General features: G+C 39.7%; 1 long non-coding RNA gene across 1 annotated transcript in view; it reads right to left on the bottom strand.

The window, feature by feature from the left end:
- Positions 1 to 17,703: 17,703 nt before the first annotated feature.
- The window catches only part of LOC121668175, a 45,025-nt gene continuing 44,457 nt past the window's right edge, over positions 17,704 to 18,271 (bottom strand). Inside the window, exon 6 of the long non-coding RNA XR_006017287.1 lies at positions 17,704 to 18,054. This is a non-coding gene — a long non-coding RNA (uncharacterized LOC121668175). The remainder of the gene's footprint in view (positions 18,055 to 18,271) is intronic.

Genomic DNA, 18,271 nt, shown 5'->3' with positions numbered 1-18,271 from the left:
AAGGTTTGGTGTACCAGCCTCACACACTGGTCCCATAACCATCCAGAGGGGAGCTTTGAGACTCCCACGGTGTGAGACACTTCAGCAGTTCAACACATTTGTGAAAATCAGCAGGAGACAATGCAGAACTGTGACCTCCATAAACAGTGTCATTTTTATAAGGTCATAGAAGAACTGTGGTGTAATATTTTACATCTTGCAGTTGAAGATAATTAAATCTAGATTGCTGAGTCTGACAGAGATTACATGTGCTGGCTGGCACCACTACTAAGCTTTTGGGGTGCACTTATGATATTGCCAGCAATGTCTCTGAAAAATCCCTACCTCTTCCACTAACATACAGTAGGGCAAATGTCATAAAAGTGAACTGGTTCTGCTTTTACAGTACCCTCAAGTAAAATAAAAGCCTAAATGCAGTGTTATCTGAGAAGCAATAAAATTGTATCCTGGCACATGTAAATCATTATATATTTTGTTTATGGCTTGGATTTGGAAAGGTTTATTGTACTCAATAATCCTGACAATCTTTATCAAACTAACATATTTTCCTAACAGATTTTCAGTACTCTCTATGTACTCAGATTATCTTCTGTTTCAGGAAACAGTACCTTAAAAGACCTCAAAAAACCGCTTGTTTCCTACAAGTGAAACTGCAGCTCAGACTGGATACTAAGCCAAGGATTTTCACTGGAGCCCAGGGGAAGGTTGTTTGCTCACTCTTGTTGAAATTCAGTGGGAGTTGGGTGCTGAGACACTAAGCATTGTTGCCCTCAGCTAAACATGACACTTCCAAATGCACTGTGCACTGTCCCAACAAAAAAACACATCTGTGCTTTGACAAGCAATCACATTTTCTTCCACATTACTAAATGAATTTGGAACAGAATTAGCAGCACATAAGAGAAAAATCGTGTTCTCATATTTGTTCTTGATTCCTGTTACTGCTTGGAACACATTGATATTTTCCAGGATGAAACTATACTTAACGTGAGTAAGAATGCTGAAATCAGATGAGTTGTTCATGGAAACAGTAAGGGAAAATTTAGATCCATAAAAAGCTTTTCTTTTTTTCCCAAAAGAATAGTATTCGGGTAGCATATATCCAGCTAGGAAAAAGGCAAACATGCCAATTAGAATGAAGTTTAAAATAATGAAATTATTTATCAATAATGGGTAATGGGGTCATATTAAAAATTAGGACCTTTTTTAATAAAGCAGAATGTAGAAACACTTTTTTAGAGAACATAATTATCCCTGATGTGATTTCATTTTAAAGGCTCTGCTGTTTCTGCAGTTCTTCATGGTGTTTCTCTTACCAACATTCAGTAATGGCACAGTACATTCTATGCACTAAATTTCCCTTTCAAGCTCAATGCACTATGGAAGAGTAACTCCAAAAGAGACTAGAGCTTCTGGGTTTAAATTTAACACTATTTAAAGAAAGCAAACCTTTGCTAGGGGATATAACTGTTAACATTGTGATTTTTCAAGCCTAAGGTTTCTAATGGGGTTTGACTGTTCCAGAGATAAATTTTTTTTCCTAGGTAACATATTTCAACTCATATTATGAGCAAACGTTACAAAATTTTAGTGTAATGTGAAATACTGTAATGTCAGATAGCATTATTTATCTGCTTAATATGACAAAAACTATTAATTGCTGGGAGCCATACTTCATCCCAGCAACATGAAAATCCATTTTGTGCCTATCTTGTCAGTTATTGCCGATTTTCTTAAACAGTTGTGACACAGTGAAATTCTGTTGGGAAGTGTGTTTATATATTTCCAAGTGCAGGTTCTTTATGGTAACTCTTATTACACAGATCCTCCATTAACTCAGAGTTTTCACTATGCCTGTGCCACAGTACATCAAAGGTGCATTTTTCTTACTTAGATATCTGGAAAAGCCATTATTATTGCCCGTGCAGTTTTAATTATTGGAATTTATGAAATGATCTAAGTGGCTAATGTTCATTATCTTATAATTCCATTTAATGATTCAGTCAGGTTGAATCTGTCTCCTATTCCAATAAAAAGTGCTGTGCATAACTCCCTGAGGAAAGGAGATCACAGCCCATCCTGATCTTGTTACACTTACATAGGTACCTTACAATAGTTGCATAATGCTTTACTATTTGCAGTGCAGAAGCTGATCTGGATCCAGTGAAGTTAACATGAACTCCTAGATCCTAAGGAGTCTAAGAACTAGTCTAAGTCCTAGTCAAGGGCCTTGGCCACCCAAAGGCAAGCAGAACAATGGGGTGGTGGGACTGGAGGTCAGAAATAACCTTACAACCATCAAATCCTGATCTCCTTACTACTACTGAGCACTAACATTTAGGAACTTAGACATTCATACTCCTGTGAGATAGTTAGGGTGTGAGTCTAGTTCATGGAAGACAGTGTGCAAAGTCTTAGTGGTCTGTTCAAGGAGCCTGAGGCATTTTATTGAGTCATAGTGGCATCACTCCTAGCAAATGAAGTGAGTTTTACAGTGACAGAAGGACCTACAAAAAAGATTTCATAGCTAAAAATTTTGCAAAACCTGGCTTGGCCTATAGTCAAGCATTTGGAAGCATCCACCACTTCTCTTTGCATCGCTCCAATTTAGTGTGTACTGTATTCCATTCAATATGTCCAGCAAGGAGCATTATTAACCATATTCACTAATTACAAAGGGAGAATTTAGAATTATTTTCCACTGAAGTTTCAGGCGCCATTAAGGCCGATGTCCCTGACACTCAAGTGCTGTATAGATTATCCCAGTCGTGATAAATTTCAAAGCAACCTCAGAAGAACAAGTTACCAGCTTTCCCCTAGTGTGAAGCTGTTATCAAGGGGCACGTGTGTATGTGACACAACAGGCAATTTCACACCTGCATTCTGCCTCTCCACAGGATAAAGGAAAATATCTCCAACAGATGGGAGCGTTTCTTCACTATGGCAGTGACAAGAATACAATTATCCTGTGTATGCATTACTATTCCTAAGTGAGGGATATCCATCCTCAGCACAAGTGTTGGCTCTGAGGGCAACACAGACAACAGAGCTCCGTTTCATATACTGCATATTAGTTATTTTCCCTGTGGAAGAATTTATTTCATAATCACAAATGGTCCAAATATGGTCTGTTTGGCTAGATTTTGAAGTTTTTTGTATTTTTAAGTGTTTCTTAGTTGACCTCGTTTGTAAAGTTGGCCACATTTGTGGTCTGAAACTACCACACACCTGAAATTCCAGAACAGCTGTACAGAACAAGTCATGACATGATCCTGAATGAATACTAATTAAGGGTGACACATGCATTAGAAATGACAATGTTTCATCATATCAACAAGAATTTAGATATGCATCGAGACGCTTAGGAAATATTTTCTTTATATGGGAATAGCCTGACAGCCTTTAAAAAGGACCAGTGGGTGTACTAAAAATGAAAAATTAGTATATCTTTTGAAGACCTACTTTGAAGTAATTACTGTACTTACTGAACTCCCAAAAGCATGATGTTCTCAGGACTTCTCAGGACATGCCTTCTGTTTGGATAAAAGCCAGTGAATGTAATGTTTCAGGAAGAAAATAAAAGTGGGGATGGGCTTTTATCATTAGATCAACTGTAAGATAACACAGACATACAAAACATAGTATTGACGAGATGGACAGGTTAGAGACATCCCCCCAAATTACTCCCAATGCCCCCCTCCATCTTTAAATTCAGCTGAAGTTCTGCTGACACGGCTTTCACTGCATCACACAGGGCCTTGGTTGCTGGGACACAAAAGGAGGGAATGCTAGTTGAGAACCCATCAAATGACAAGAATTCAGATGGCTAAAACTTCCTGGAATCTTTACATGGTAACATGTAGGTGAGACATTTTAAAATCATACGGAGCATCTTTTTTAAAGGGTGAATTCACAAGGAACTTCCATGGGCAGCAGGAATGAAGCAAAAAGAGTGGCTGGAGAGGTATCCTAGAATATAACAAAACCAAAACCTTTCTTCATTCCTGCTTTTAGTTTAGAAGAATTTGCATGGATTCCTTTGCCTGTCTTTTTTACTTGTCCTTAAGTTTTAAATTCAGTTAACAGTACAGATGTAACATTTCTGGGGACCCCCAAACCTCCCCATATTGCTTTGAAATGTTTTATGGCAAAGAAACGAGGTTTTAACAGCTCTTACATCTGCTCCAAACTGGATACAGCAAAGTATAGTTAAACAATCAAAAAAAAAAAACCACAAATGCAAGAGACTAAAGAAAGTATTATTCCATTATTCCCATATATACTTATAAATTTATCTAACCTGAAACAGACATATTTAGGATTATACTAAGTTGAAATATTTAGTTTCCTGCAAAATAATTTAGAAGTTAGCTCTATACCAGAAAAGTGTTTGTATACTTGTAGGCTACAGAGTACTGTTTTCATGGAGAAAATAAATGCAGTAATTTACACTTGAGTTCAGTCAAACTAGCAAAGGTTTCCTGCATGGGTCTTTCTGTAGGGTAGCTGCATGACCTATTCTTGAGCTAACAGTCAAACCCCATGGCTTTGTGCCAAGGCTGCCTACTCAGCTTCTTAATAAAATTGTCTATGTTAGATCAGCTCTACGCATGCTGCGTGTTCTGGGTGCAGACTTCGGAAACTTTCAGTCGTCACAAAACCATTATGAAATTATTTCAGTATAAAAAGGACCTTTCTAAAGCCTTGTTATCCACTTGCAGTAGGTTTACAGAACAATTCTGTAGACATCTGAATGGATGCAATAATTTATTTTTCCTCTTTTTGCAAGGAAATCCATTTTTTGCACTTGTTACCCCAAAGCTTGTGAAAAGTCAGCGTGCATACGAGACGTTAAAATAGGTCCTCTGGGATAAGGAACTTGGGGATAAGGTAGGTTTTTCCCTGAATCAGACTGTGTTCATGGTCCTGCTTTGCTATACTTTCAGAGAATTTTCTAGGCATGTAACTGTGATGTAAATGAACATAAGTTTAATAGTGGGAACCTGTGTCCAAGATGCAGTCAACAGAGAGAAGTAGGGCCCTTCAACTGTGGCTTCAGAAGGCATAATTAAGGGTGCATAAAGCAGACAGTGCAGACATCCTTTCTTTATATTCCTGCATCCCTTCATAACATACACAAACACAGCTGAAATGAAACAGAAGAGATGAAGAGCGATGAGAAATGACATGAAATACTGCCTTTAAAATCTACTTTATTCAACTGGAAACAAAACATTTTAAAAGGTGATAATGCTCTAAAAGCTATTTAACTCACCAGCCAAATCAAACTGACCAAAATCTAATTTATTCCTTGTCTTGTTTAGCAGATGCTTAAAAGATCAATATAGTTGTCTCTGTAGATCGACATGAAATATTAAGCAGCCTGAGTGTTCTGAAGCTTTTTACAACATATTCAGCCTCATTAAACATTAAGCAGCCTTGAAATATAAATATAAAATAACTATCAGCTTCCTATCATTCAGACACAGAACAAAGGTAACTCAAATGTGGGAAGCACGAGGAAAATATATTAAATGAACTGGGAATTCACAGAGAAGTTAACTTAGGAAAGCTGTCAGTATAAATTGGCTCAATCAGATACACTTTACCATAAGGAAAGAAAATATTGCAGTATCAGAAGAATATCTGCTATGGAACAGAACAGTAGTGTGGCATATATATAATGACAAATTAATAGAAATAAACCTCTGACCACAACTATACTAATCTGAGGTCCAGTCATCGTTTATACTCCAGTTCCTTTCACCCCTCATATTTGCTGTAAGACCTCCTCCCCAGGTTCAGTGAGAACAGAGCCCTCTTTTCTCTGCTTTTTGTTACTGCCTGGTATGTTAAAAATATCTAGGCAATACAGCAGAAAGGAGTTTCAGGTTCACTAAAGGGAAATGTCAGCTTTGCAAATCACTGAAAGTAACCGGACATAAACTGTCAAAATAAGTCAGCGAGACAGCGTGGTTATTGTCAGCACGTAACTCAAGCCTGCAATCCGAGCTGTGGCTAAAGGTTAGAGACAATATAGCAAGACAGTCCTTCTAGGATGTACAGATCAACTAATTTAGCTTAAAATGCTGTTTAATTTTAATATAGGCAGTATGTTTAATACCTTTTTCTGCCACTTAGCTGCTCGCTTTACTATTACTGCACACTGATAGTGAAGAATAAAATCCAACCTCTCTCAGTATCACCCTTACCACTGCTGAGCCTGCCAGGGTTTACAGAGAAGCTTTTCATGTTGCTTTCTTACTGCTACTTCTTGGCCGGTATTGGTGTCAGAGCAGACGTACCAGTGATAAAATTCATTGCAGCAACCTTCTCTCAATTTGGCAAAAAGTGAAATTGTGTGGGATTCATTCCACTGCAGAGAAACAAGATTTTGTAAACAGTATATGGAGTTATTAAGTTCTAATTCTCTTCTACAACATAAAGGTAGGAATGCCGTGAATTAGTCAATGCAAAAACCATAAGGAGTTGAGAATGAAACCAAGAAACTAATTTGGTACACCTAGAGGCAAAAAACCAGTAAAATTTAATGTAGATATTTTTGAATTTTTGCAGCACAAGCAAGATAGCAGTGGGCTCACATAAAGAGTAAGTGTATCAGACACATTAAGAAGTGATATTCAAATAGCATTTGACATTGGGCTATTTTTGCTGCATTCTCAGAATACGACTGGAAAGATACTTTTTCATTCCACTGCATTACACCATATTTTTATACTTTCTCTACCTGTATGCCACACTGTTAACAAGCATTGATTTGAACAGCATCAAATCAAATGTTTTACACTCACCTGCATGCTGAAATTTCAGATGTGTTTTGTAGACAGGGTTACACTATTTCCAAATATGTATTTTAAAATTAAATTTAAAATTATGTGTAATGAGAAAAGATTACACACTTTGTGAGCAAATTGTTAAGTCAAAGGGTCAAATCACAGCCAGCTGTGACAGGCTTGTGGAGGGCAAGCAAAGCCTCAGATTTCCTGTACCCTCTTCAGTTCTGCACCATCCCTCCCTGCTTCAGCAAAACTCAGAACAATCCCAGATACAAGCCAGCCCTGCACCACCAGAACCATGCTCATCCCTTCTCTATGTTATGGCTTTTTTTTTTTGCTGCCTGGAGATTCTCAGAGCTGAGCTGCCTCCTCAGTTCCTCAGTTCCACTCAGCAGTGACGCAAGGAGTCGCTCACATTTCTTACAGCCACGAAGGAGCACAGTGAGGCTGTAACAAGGCACAGGAACGAGGCTGCACGGTGCAGGCAGGAATGCACAAAAGTCTCACAGCAACTTAAGGAGCAGTGTGGTGCCTTGCTTGCTTCTTTAATCTGAGTCTTTGCCTAAATTGCAGGTACTGCAGGTTGCTTGGAAAGAAGGGTAATTTGACAGTTATGTCAAGCATTTCTTTGATACCATGGTACAACACTGAGGCATCGAACAAGGAGGTTTTCTTGCTGAGATTGTCACAGCTCTTTTATCCAAAAATCCTCTTTTCTCAAGGGTGTGCTCATTCATGTGTCATCCTTGTATCTCACTGAGCTGCTGGCGTGTAGGAAACAAGCCAAAGACCACAGTTAGAAGGTCACCTAAGTGTTATGAAATTGGCATTGAAGCTTAGGGTAGAATAAGCAGGCACAAAGATAGGGATAGGTAGACAACAATAGTCTTGTGAAAGGAGAAGAATTTTCCCTGTCCAACTGCTCTCCAATCAAATCTGGAAATCAAGCCTCTGCACAGATGAAATCTGCTTTACTTTTGTGCTTTGCTCCCCTTGAAAATCTGAGCAACATTAAAACCAAAATGAATGCCAAGTTTACTGTAAATACTTGCTCAGACAAGGTATAACTGCTTGCTTTGATCGAGCTGCACTTGCACTTCTCTTAAACATCCATCCAAACCCAGTTTCTGGAATGCAATCTTTGAAGTCTTGCAGGTTCTTTTCATACAAGACCTCTCCTGTCCATGCACACAGCTAAGCCTTTTAGCCAGGCAGTCCCTCATTACTCATAACTTTATTAGTATAGTGGTGTTTTCCTGAATGCACAGCTCCAAGAAACACTGCAAAGCAGAGAAAATACTTCACTCCCTCCAGTTCATCCAACTCCATGGGACTCATCTTCACCTTCAAAACTCCTCACAGTCCCCCATATTGCTGATCTCTCAGCCACTGCTGAAAGTTTTATTTCTATTGTTCACCTACCTATTGCTCACCGTTATTTTTTTAAAGACCAAAGAGAAGCCAAAAAAAATGTGTGTATTGTCCCATGCTGCTCCTCATATTTCAGAGGGTTTTCTGAAGTTGTAGTTAGCTCCAAATGCTCTCATCAGTCACATCTTCTAAGAATATAACTGCCAACCAGCACATTATTATGCCTCCTCTATCAGCAAGACAAAACAGAGAGGAAGAAAGGAAGATCTAATAGAGCAATTGACATTTCAGAGAGTGGGGAGGAAGAAACTTCCTACGACTCCCACCAGTCCCATCCAGGGTGTTGAACTCAGGCTGTACATTCTTTCTTTTGCCTCCACCCCCATGCTTTCCTTTTCCTTGTGTTGTAATTTCTTCAGCAATCTCTTTTGCTTCAGCACTGCTGCAGTGGTTAGGACAGTGAAATTATGCCTCATGACTTGGATTCCTAAGAATTACAGTAATACAAGTAATAAAACAACCACAGTTTTATCTTTATTTGACTAAAATTCATACCTCAAGAGCACCAAACCATGAAGAAACAGCATACAGGGGAGAGAGAAAATAATCACTGGGATCAGAATGGCACACCACAAATGCATCAACCCTCAGCTTGTATTAATTGTATGGTCCTAAAAATGATATTTTATCTCTCTTTCAATGTTCCTATTTAATGTGCTCATTTACATCCACAGGCACTGTTTAAAATAAATTCAAAATAAGTTTGTCTGTAAACAATCCGCCTAGAAAAAAACGAACACTGAATGAAACATCTCTGCACATGTTTTTTTGCTATTGTAGAGGATATGTAATGGATGTATGTGCAGCAGCACATGAAAGACAGATGAGAAAGCAAATTATTCAGCTGCTTGGTTTAAAACAGAACAAAAATGTTAACATATATGCAAATTTCTTTCACTGAAAATTATGAAGCTATCTTGGTACAGCTCTGGCTTTCCATTATCTCTAGAAAAAATGAAAACCTGTTTTAAGATTAAGACATACACAGGCACACACATATCTCTGGGCAGTTAGAAAGCCATCAAAACATGCCAGTAGGAATGTGTGCTGGTTTTGAGTGGGATAGACTGATTTTTTCTATAATAGCTGGTATAGGGCTGTGCTTTGGATTTGTGCTGGAAATAGTGTTGGTAAGTCAGGGATGTTTTCAGTATTGCTGAGCAGAGATTACACAGACCCAGGGCCTTTTCTGCCTCTCACCCCACCCCACTAGAGAGGGACCAGGGGTGCACAAGGAGCTGGGAGAAGACACAGCTGGGACAGCTGACCCCAGCCAACCCAAGGGGTATTCCAGACCATATGTCCTCATGCTCAGTATATAGAGCTGGGGGAAAAAGGAGGAAGAGGGGGATGTTTGGAGTGGGGGCATTTGTCTCCCTAAGTCACTGTTATGTGTGATGGAGCCCTGCTTCCCTGGGATGACTGGGCACCTTCCTGCCCATGGGAATAAATTTCTTGCTTTGCTTTGCTTATGTGGATTGCTTTGGCTTTCCCTATTGAACTGTCTTTATCTCAGTCCATGATTTTTCTCACTTTTCCTCTTCCAGCTCTCTACCCCACCCCAATGTGGTGGGGGTGAGTGGCTTTTTGGGCTCAACTGCCGACAGAACATGTGAGCTCTTTTAGAACACCCTAATAGAAATCTATGACTTACTCATAAACCTTTGAAACTCTACTTGCTATAGGTCACTGAAAAAATTAATTTCTGCAGCGGACCTTTAAATAGAATTAAATTTTTCCCTTAGGAGTTAAATGACTATAAGACATAGATATAATTGGGTACAAGTACACACTTGCACCCAATTATAGATGAACTACCAGCAGCAAAGTCACTTGATCACTTATTTTCTTAAAATGTCTGATATTCTTCCGTAAGTTTGTTTTCAGAAGATATTGTGCTAGATTTGCAAACAGGCTGGAAAAAAAAACTAATTAGAACTAACTATTGTTGGGAAATGTTAATGTGGAATGGAAGGCATTTAAAGAACAGTAACAGAGTTTAAAATATAAGTTCATTCCAGTAAATCAGTGTCAAAATGACAAGAGAAGCCAACATAGCTCAAGACAGATATATGGAACAATATGTAAGACAAACAAAAATGCTTTTGAACCCATCCATAGAATATCAGAAGTGAAAGATTTGATCAAGTATTAAAAGAAAAAGGCTAAACCAAATGAAATAAAAACAAAAGTGAATCAGACAGTCAAAATCTCTCAGTATGAGGTTTTTTCCCTCATTTGTGTTTTTTAATATTTCTTTTTTTTTAAAATTGCATCAAACCCAAAGATTTAAGAATTCACTTTCCAGAATGAGAGTGAAAAGCATCAAAGTAAAATGCAATGACTACTTGGAATATTTAAAGAATTAATTTACAACTGTTCCAAGATATAACTGCATCTGATGCCTCCTACCTGAGTACTCCTATAAGCAGCTTTTAAAGCTGTTTCCAACCTTTACTACTTTCTTGTATCAATGCAAGTTATGCACTGACAGCCCTCACCAAGCAGGTAGTTTGGCTCACGTTCAGGCAAATTGAATAAGTAGCCCAGGTTATCACTGCCAGTGCATTAGCAACCTCAGCTCTTCAGCAGCAGCACTTGAGAGGCAATTTCTTCCCTTGGTTTCTGCAGGAAGTGCACCACATCTTCATTCAGTGTGAGTGAAGGGAATGGCCCTTCTTCTCCCTGGCTGTTGGTATCGGTGCTGGGAGCAGTGTGTGCTCCCTGGTTAAGGACCTTCAGAAGCTTTGGTGGAACATGGGGCTGTCACTCCTTGTACACACTGTCCTTGCCCAGCTCAGCCCCAGAGTGCCCCCAGCACATCACCTCTGGTTGACATGAGGCAGATGGCACAGACTGTGCCTGCCCTTCATGATGGTACTTTGCAGCAGGGTACTGGGGCAAAGTGGCTTTCTCAGTCCTGTCTGGCTCCTTATCCTGTCATAATGATCAAAACTGGAAAGGTGAAGTGTTTCATGGTAGCTGATCTTAGGTAAAAAGCTTATGATAGCATTGGGGTTTGCTTGCTTTTTCTAAATCAAAATAAACTGCTAAGAGAAACAATTTAAAATTACCATCATACTGGGTGTGGTATAGATCTTCCTTAATCTTTCCTACAAGGCTTCTCAAATGTTTGACTTTACATGTAAACCAGAGCTATACCTGAAAGCTTCACTGGTACTTTAGTCTGAGTTTTCTAACTTTGATAAGACAGCTAAGGATGCAAGTACCATATGGGCATATCCTGATATAAACAGTCAAAAGAACTCACAGCTTAATCCACTGCTATGGCACCAATGCCAACCTTTTCCTGGTACAACGTAACTTCCCCATCGGTTCAGTGGCAGCCCATGCAAGGGAGCAAGGTAGTGACTTACACCCCTTTCTTCACTCGCAAAGGGATGCACAGCTACTCTCAACTGAGCCCGAAGGAAGCCCACAGACTAGACACCAGATATCCAAGAGAAATAAAACTGGGAACAGAAACTGAGAGAAGTCTTCACTGACACTTTACAAGTTCATGTAGTTCAAGAGAGATCCCTGAAGACAGGAGACCATCATAATGCCATTAGTTAAGGGAAAGGCTAGGGAAACTGAAAATGTATGTAGGGAAAGCTTAAAAATCATTTTAGAAAGCCAAGCGAGGGAAACACTTTAAACAAGCACACAAGTGGTTCAATTAAGGGTTTCAGAGATGCCTGTAGGAGAAAATCTCAGAGGATATTACTGCTAGGATAGACAAAGGGACGCAATGGGAACCTGATGTGGAGATGTTCAGAACCATTTCCCCAAGTTTCATATTGGAAGCTAAATGCATTAAAAAATTTAGAACAGCAAATGTATTCCAGAAATGTGGACAAAGTGCATTCAATAAGCTATTCAATCATATATCAGCACAAACAGAGGGGCTGAAGCTATAATTTTACAAACAGAAACAGCATTGAAAAGCAAAGCAACGGAAGCGTTGATTAATAAGGTAGGCAGATATGAGAACAGATAATTTACTTTTCAATAAATAATTTGGACATTTGTTAAAGAGAAGATGCAAGTCCTCTTAGGAAGAACTCTGCTGGGATCTATCAAAGAATCCAAACTGAAGACAAAAAGGCAGAGAAAAAAGTCATAATGAAATCTGTTTTAAATTATTAATGAAGAATGACCAAGTACTTTCCAAAACAAAGAATACAACTCAGTGTAAATAATATAATGCAATTAGTATATTTTTACATAACAATAATTTCTTTTAAAAACAATGGCAAGGTTGTTTTCTTTTCTGGGAGCTGGGGGTTGGATGCGTGCTGGTGGTGAAGGTGGTGTTGGAATTTAACACTAAACCAGGGTACAGAATTAAAAAGATGAGCAAACTTTATCATTTATCCCTTTCTTTTCCAAAACAAGGTTACATTTCCCCTAGAAGCACAAACTGTACACAGGTATTTTCCCTCCACTGATTAGTGTGCATTTTACAGCCCCAGTGTGAGCCCTACACTTAAGTGCCGACTTATTCAGCAGAGAAATGTAAGAGCTTTCTTCTCCTGCTCCACATACTCCCACATCCATTCTCCATGGTCACAGCTGCGTGGCCTTCATTTAAAAGTAGGTCTGCATTTGCTGTTGCCTCGTTCTCAGGGAACGGGAGGTTTTCACTGGAACTACAAGCCTTTAGCTCTAGCCACAGCTTCATGCTTTTAGCTTGGAGGAATCCAGTTAGATTTCCCATGTGTTGAACAAATATCAGAGGTCACACAAAGAGGGAATATGTGACCCTATAAGAGCATAAAGACTGGGGAGGAGGGAAGAAGAATCAACAACAGATACTACCTACCACCATAAACAGTAAATCAAAACAACTTATTTAATGGGATTTAAAAATACTGATGCAAAATCTAACTTTACCCTGTGTCAAGCAAGCTGAAATACTTAAAGGTGTTGTGCTCAGTTTTCTCAAAACAGTAAATATATAACAGACTTTTCCCAAAGATTGGCTTCTAAATAATTTGAGATCAGCATAGTTTGACTGATTTGCAACTGTAGCAGAACAATGTAGCACAAAACAATCCCCACACCTTTTCTCCTCTGCCTCTTCATTTCGGAGTCACATTCCTAAATGGAGCCCATCAGCTTGCCTAGTGTTGGCAGAGGTAGGAAGCATGAGGAACAGCAGAGGATGGTGCTCTGCATTTTCCCCTGGCTGGGATGGTTATCCAGCACTCTCCTTGGTCCTTGGCAGTGACTGCAGCCTGCAAAATAATGGCCTCAACAGCTTCGTAGGCCACTTGCTGTTATAATCTGTATAATAAGTATTAGTTTAGCTTTTCATATGGAAAGTTAATCCCCTAATAACATTTCAAATTACTGAAGAGTGTTTGGAAAAAATCATACCTACTATTCAGAAACCTGTGCTGCAATCAGCTACACGAGATGGACAGCATTCTGTAATTAGCACACACCTTTCAGACTTGGCTAATTACCTCTTATGAATTAAAAATGTTCACCCCCTCCCCCACCACTATACTTGAAAGGAAAAAAAAAGTAAGAAAAGATAAGCTCTATACTTCTAAGTTAGCTGAAAATTCAGTAAGATAATGTCACTGATGTGGTTATTACCAGGTGAACATCAGGTTATTCAACCTAGGTGAATTTAATGACTCTGGACAGGTCATGCAATGAATTTTCCTATAAATCACTTATAATTGCAAACATAAAAATTAAAAACCAGTCTGAAGAGAGAGATAACACAGTATAAATGATGGAAAGCAGTAATCTACAGATAGTGGTGCTGCTGTTTTAATTGAGGCCATTCTGATGTGAAGCTTCAGAACCTCACAGGGACAGCACTAGGATGAGGAGCCTAGGCTCTCTAACTTGCAAGAGCTTTTAAATGACTACACATATTAACAAACATGTTTTTAATATACTGACATAAAAACTTCAGAGTTTCTCCTCTCTAATACAATGTTCTTCTACATGTTTTAGAAAGACCAAGCTCGACTTGGCTGTCCACACTTTCTCCCCAGTATCCATTATCAGCTGGCTATTACTGCTGTGCTGAGCCATGCATTAGGATTAGGTTTGCTTGTGCTAGATTCCCAAATCAGTATTTTGAATGACGCAGAGCATTTCAGGTTCCAAATTCCCTAGGTAGAGTCCACCTCTTTTTACCTCTCTCGGTGCTGGTCAGACCAACAACACCATGCCCTAATCATAAACAACCTGGATCAGTGGGAGACTTGTTCCCCAGCTTGACAGCAGCGCTGAAGTCTCCAGTTCAGTGATGGAGAGAGGGAGCCCACCACCTCTGCCTGCCCTTGCCATGCTTTGGAGCACAAAGGCCTATTTCATTTATAGGTGTTAAAACAAAAGAGCTGGCACAACACCTCCAGCCCTGCCCTGCAGCTCCACAGTGCTCCTGGAAGCCATCACTGCACAACCCACACAGGGCCAGGATGACAGACAGCAAAAGGACAAGGGGCTCCAGACCAGTCACAAGGGCACTGTTACTATTGAGAATAGCAACTGGAAAATACAACTGTTCTCTTCTCACTGGAAATGGGAGCGTGATGGGGTCTCCTCCCCTTACCTGCCAAGGGCCTGAAGCAAAGGGCTGAACATGCAGCAAGAAGGGTCCACAAGTCCTCTGACCTGGTGTAAATATGTTTCGTCACCTTCTAGCAGGGAACCCAGTCTTATTCATGGATGTCATCTAATGAAGCAATCATGCCCTTTTAAAAATAAGTCTGCTTTAATTTATCACCTCTTTGCAGTTTTGAAAGGTTTTGATCCCTTTTATTTTAGACCAAAGCCTTTAGGAATGTTAGCTGCATCAAAAAGGAAACATTGAAAACCACATTTCAGATTTTCAGAATTAGAGATGACTTGAATTTCATCTAGGAGCCAAACTCATCTGCTTTGTCTTGTATAAAGTTTGGTGCCAAGATTAAACCCAGGCTTTTTCTGGCCATAATTTAGATAAGACTGAACATTTCAAACATTATCCATTTTTATCAGATTTTGGCTCCAGATGAAAGAAACCTTGCAGGTACAATCATACAGCCAAATGACTAACTGCCACCCTTTGTGCCTGTTAATTATTTCTGGCCACAGTATTCTGTGCATAATGGAGCATGGACACAATATGATGGCTTTTCTTTTTCCTTTTTTTTCCCCTCCCCCATATATATATTTTTTTTTTATTTTGTTTTTTTTTTTTTTAAATTTGGCTTCTAAATCAACATTTTGAGAAGTCAACACTTGCTTTGTTGAAAGTAAAGGAATAATCAGCCTGGAACATCCTGGGTTGTTTTGTATAGGTATCCAGTATTTGCTGCTCCCAATGACTTCTAGTTAGAAATGGGAGAACAACCATAATTATGAAATCAAGCCCAAAGTGCTTCAAAATTAATCACTTCAAAAATCCAGAAACCATTAAACAAATATAGACATGATGTTGGGGATGGGGAGGGTGAGGGAAGGAGTTTCATCCCTGGGAAAAAAACTCCTTGTCCCAAGCCATTATATTTTATTTTATTTTTAACTTCTTCCTACTTGCCATGGGACAGAGGTATTGAAATCTTTCTATGGTATCACATTAATATAAAATAATTCTGCTTTTTTTCTCATGTGATAGTGTAGTCACGTTAGCACATTTCATTGTAAGTTAGTAAAAACGAACGTTAATATGACCTGATACTAATCCACCATGACAGAAAATTCCTAATACGATAAAACTTTCATATCATATTAGTAGAAAAAAGTCAGTTCCTGCCTGTTCCAGGTCACTTTCAATGTTGCCTTTGAGCACAAAGTAATGACAAGCATTTGTCTATCTACAAAAAGGTCCCTAGCACTGTTCAATGGCAAAATAAAATTATATTCAAACGTCCCTTCTTTTTTGCTCTGTGTGATTTAGTCCATTGCAGGAGAGCCCTCAAACACATCCTCTGAATTTGCCTTCATTTCTAGGCTTTAATTTTGAGATGTTCAGAGTGCTTCTTGTATTGAAGAACAATCTCTCTCTGAATGGTTGTTTCTGTATATTGAAATTATACCAGCTGCAAAGATAAACTGTCAGTCCAGCTTGGCTCCTCTATGCATTTTCGTGACCAGTCTTTGGCAGGAAACAGTCACCCATGGGCAGCGTGGTCAGTGAGTCCCTCAAAGCCAGGTAGATAAATACATTTTTTTTCCGGCAAGAACTCAGTAGAGGTCTGGATGAAGCAGAGACAAGCCACAGCTGGCTCCAGAGCAGCTCTCCATGGGGCAGCTCTCCATGGGGCAGCTCTCCATGGGGCAGCTCTCCATGGGGCAGCTCCTGGAGGCTTTGTAGGCTAACCACCATACCAGTTAAACCAGCTGGTTTGAAAGCTGCCATCAGTTCTTCAACGTGCCTGTAGTTTGTAGTTACAAAAATTTAAACTCTGTTCCCACATGCTTGTCATCTCTGGGATACCTTTGCTTGTTTGGACCAGGATTTAATTGTTGCGGTGGCAAAGTCCACTTTACACCCCCCACGTTCCTTTGGAAGTGGTCTCTCCCTAAACCACCGTGCTAGAAAGTTCTCCCTTTACCGAGATTCCCCTGGTCACTGTCTCTCTCCCCCCTCCCATCCCTTCTCCCATTGGCTCCTGTTGTGTCACTCGCCCTTGCCTCTGCCCCCTAGCCCTCAGACCATTGGCTTCTGATGCTCTGCCCGCCTCTGGGACCCTTCAGATTAAAACCACACGCGGCTGTTTGGGGGGGTTCTTTGTCCTTGCTTCCTTGCAGTGTGTTGGTTTCATTAAACACCTTGGAGCTGCATACAGAAACCCCTCTCGCCCCTCTGTCTCCGGGTCGTGCACAGACTGTGCGTGTGAGCGGCTGTTCGCAACCACCTGCCAAGGTGAGATCGAGCGCACGCGTGGGTGCTGGCAGAGCGCTGCCTGAGTGTGCCCACCAGGGACCCTGTGCAATAAACATCGATCCACCGAAGCCCTCTCTTCATATTTAATGAACAGTCATCCCTTCTGTAATACCAAAGTTGTAAATCTAATATAAAATGTCTAAGTAAGATGATAGGTACCACCTTAATAAGATACCGCACGCAAGTAAGAAAGTGCTTCCCAGGACTTGGGCATTTTCCAGAACCTGATACAAGACTTGGAAGAAACACCACCAACTTACTACAAAACTTTGCAAAATCTCTGTTGAGCTGAGTCCACCATTAAATCCATTGCCTTTGTCCCTGGTGACTCAAGTGAGTAGCACTTGGGTCATTCTGTCACGTGATGTAAATTCAGGAGAAGCTCAATTTAAATCCAGATCTCTATGGCAATTTCAAGCAAACTAAGGTCTGGTTTTCTTGCTGTAGTCATTTTTCCATTGCGCTCTCATTGCCGTGGACTGTAAGAATTACTGTATGACCAGGTAATCCCAAGAGCTGCAAATACTGAGCTTCCTTGCATAGGTTTCACAATTCACAAGTTAATGTTACAGAGAATTAAATTTTTCAACACAAAGGTTTAATTTTATCAACTGAAATACATCCAAGCAACAAGAGCAAAACAATCTACTCATTTTACTTTTCCTCCAGAAAACAAGAGGAACAGAGTTCAATTATGCTGCAGTGGAACTGGACTGAAGACAGATCACACAGTGGATCAGCTTAGCCTACAGAACATCTCCCAAGTCAAACAGTGTAATACGTACTTCAATTTGTTCTTCAGCTCTGTTCTTCAATTCTGTGTTGAAGATGCAAAAAAAGCCCCAAAACTTTTGAGTAACTTCACTGCTCAACCTTAGAAAGAAAAAGAGAAGAAAGCTCTGGTTCTGGTAGGGAACGGCCAGGTTACTATAAGCAAAAAAAAAAGAGTAATTTTCAGTTATATCCTTGCCTGTGAAACATTACAAGTGCAAAATGTAATTACCTTAATGCTATTTTTGATATCATATCAGCAAATTACACTGAGTCCCTACTGTGACACTTACATCAGGGTAAGAATTATCCTGTTGTGAGTGTCGATCCCAGGGGAAAATGAGGCAGCACAAATGGCTGTGATTCTTGAGCA

The sequence above is a fragment of the Corvus kubaryi genome, unplaced genomic scaffold, assembly GCF_017639235.1.
Source record: "Corvus kubaryi isolate FWS band 111438036 unplaced genomic scaffold, C.kubaryi_AGA036_p1.0 37384, whole genome shotgun sequence".
NCBI classification, from domain to species: domain Eukaryota; kingdom Metazoa; phylum Chordata; class Aves; order Passeriformes; family Corvidae; genus Corvus; species Corvus kubaryi.
Note: the sequence above shows the minus strand (reverse complement) of the source record. Positions and strands in the feature narration are given on the sequence as shown.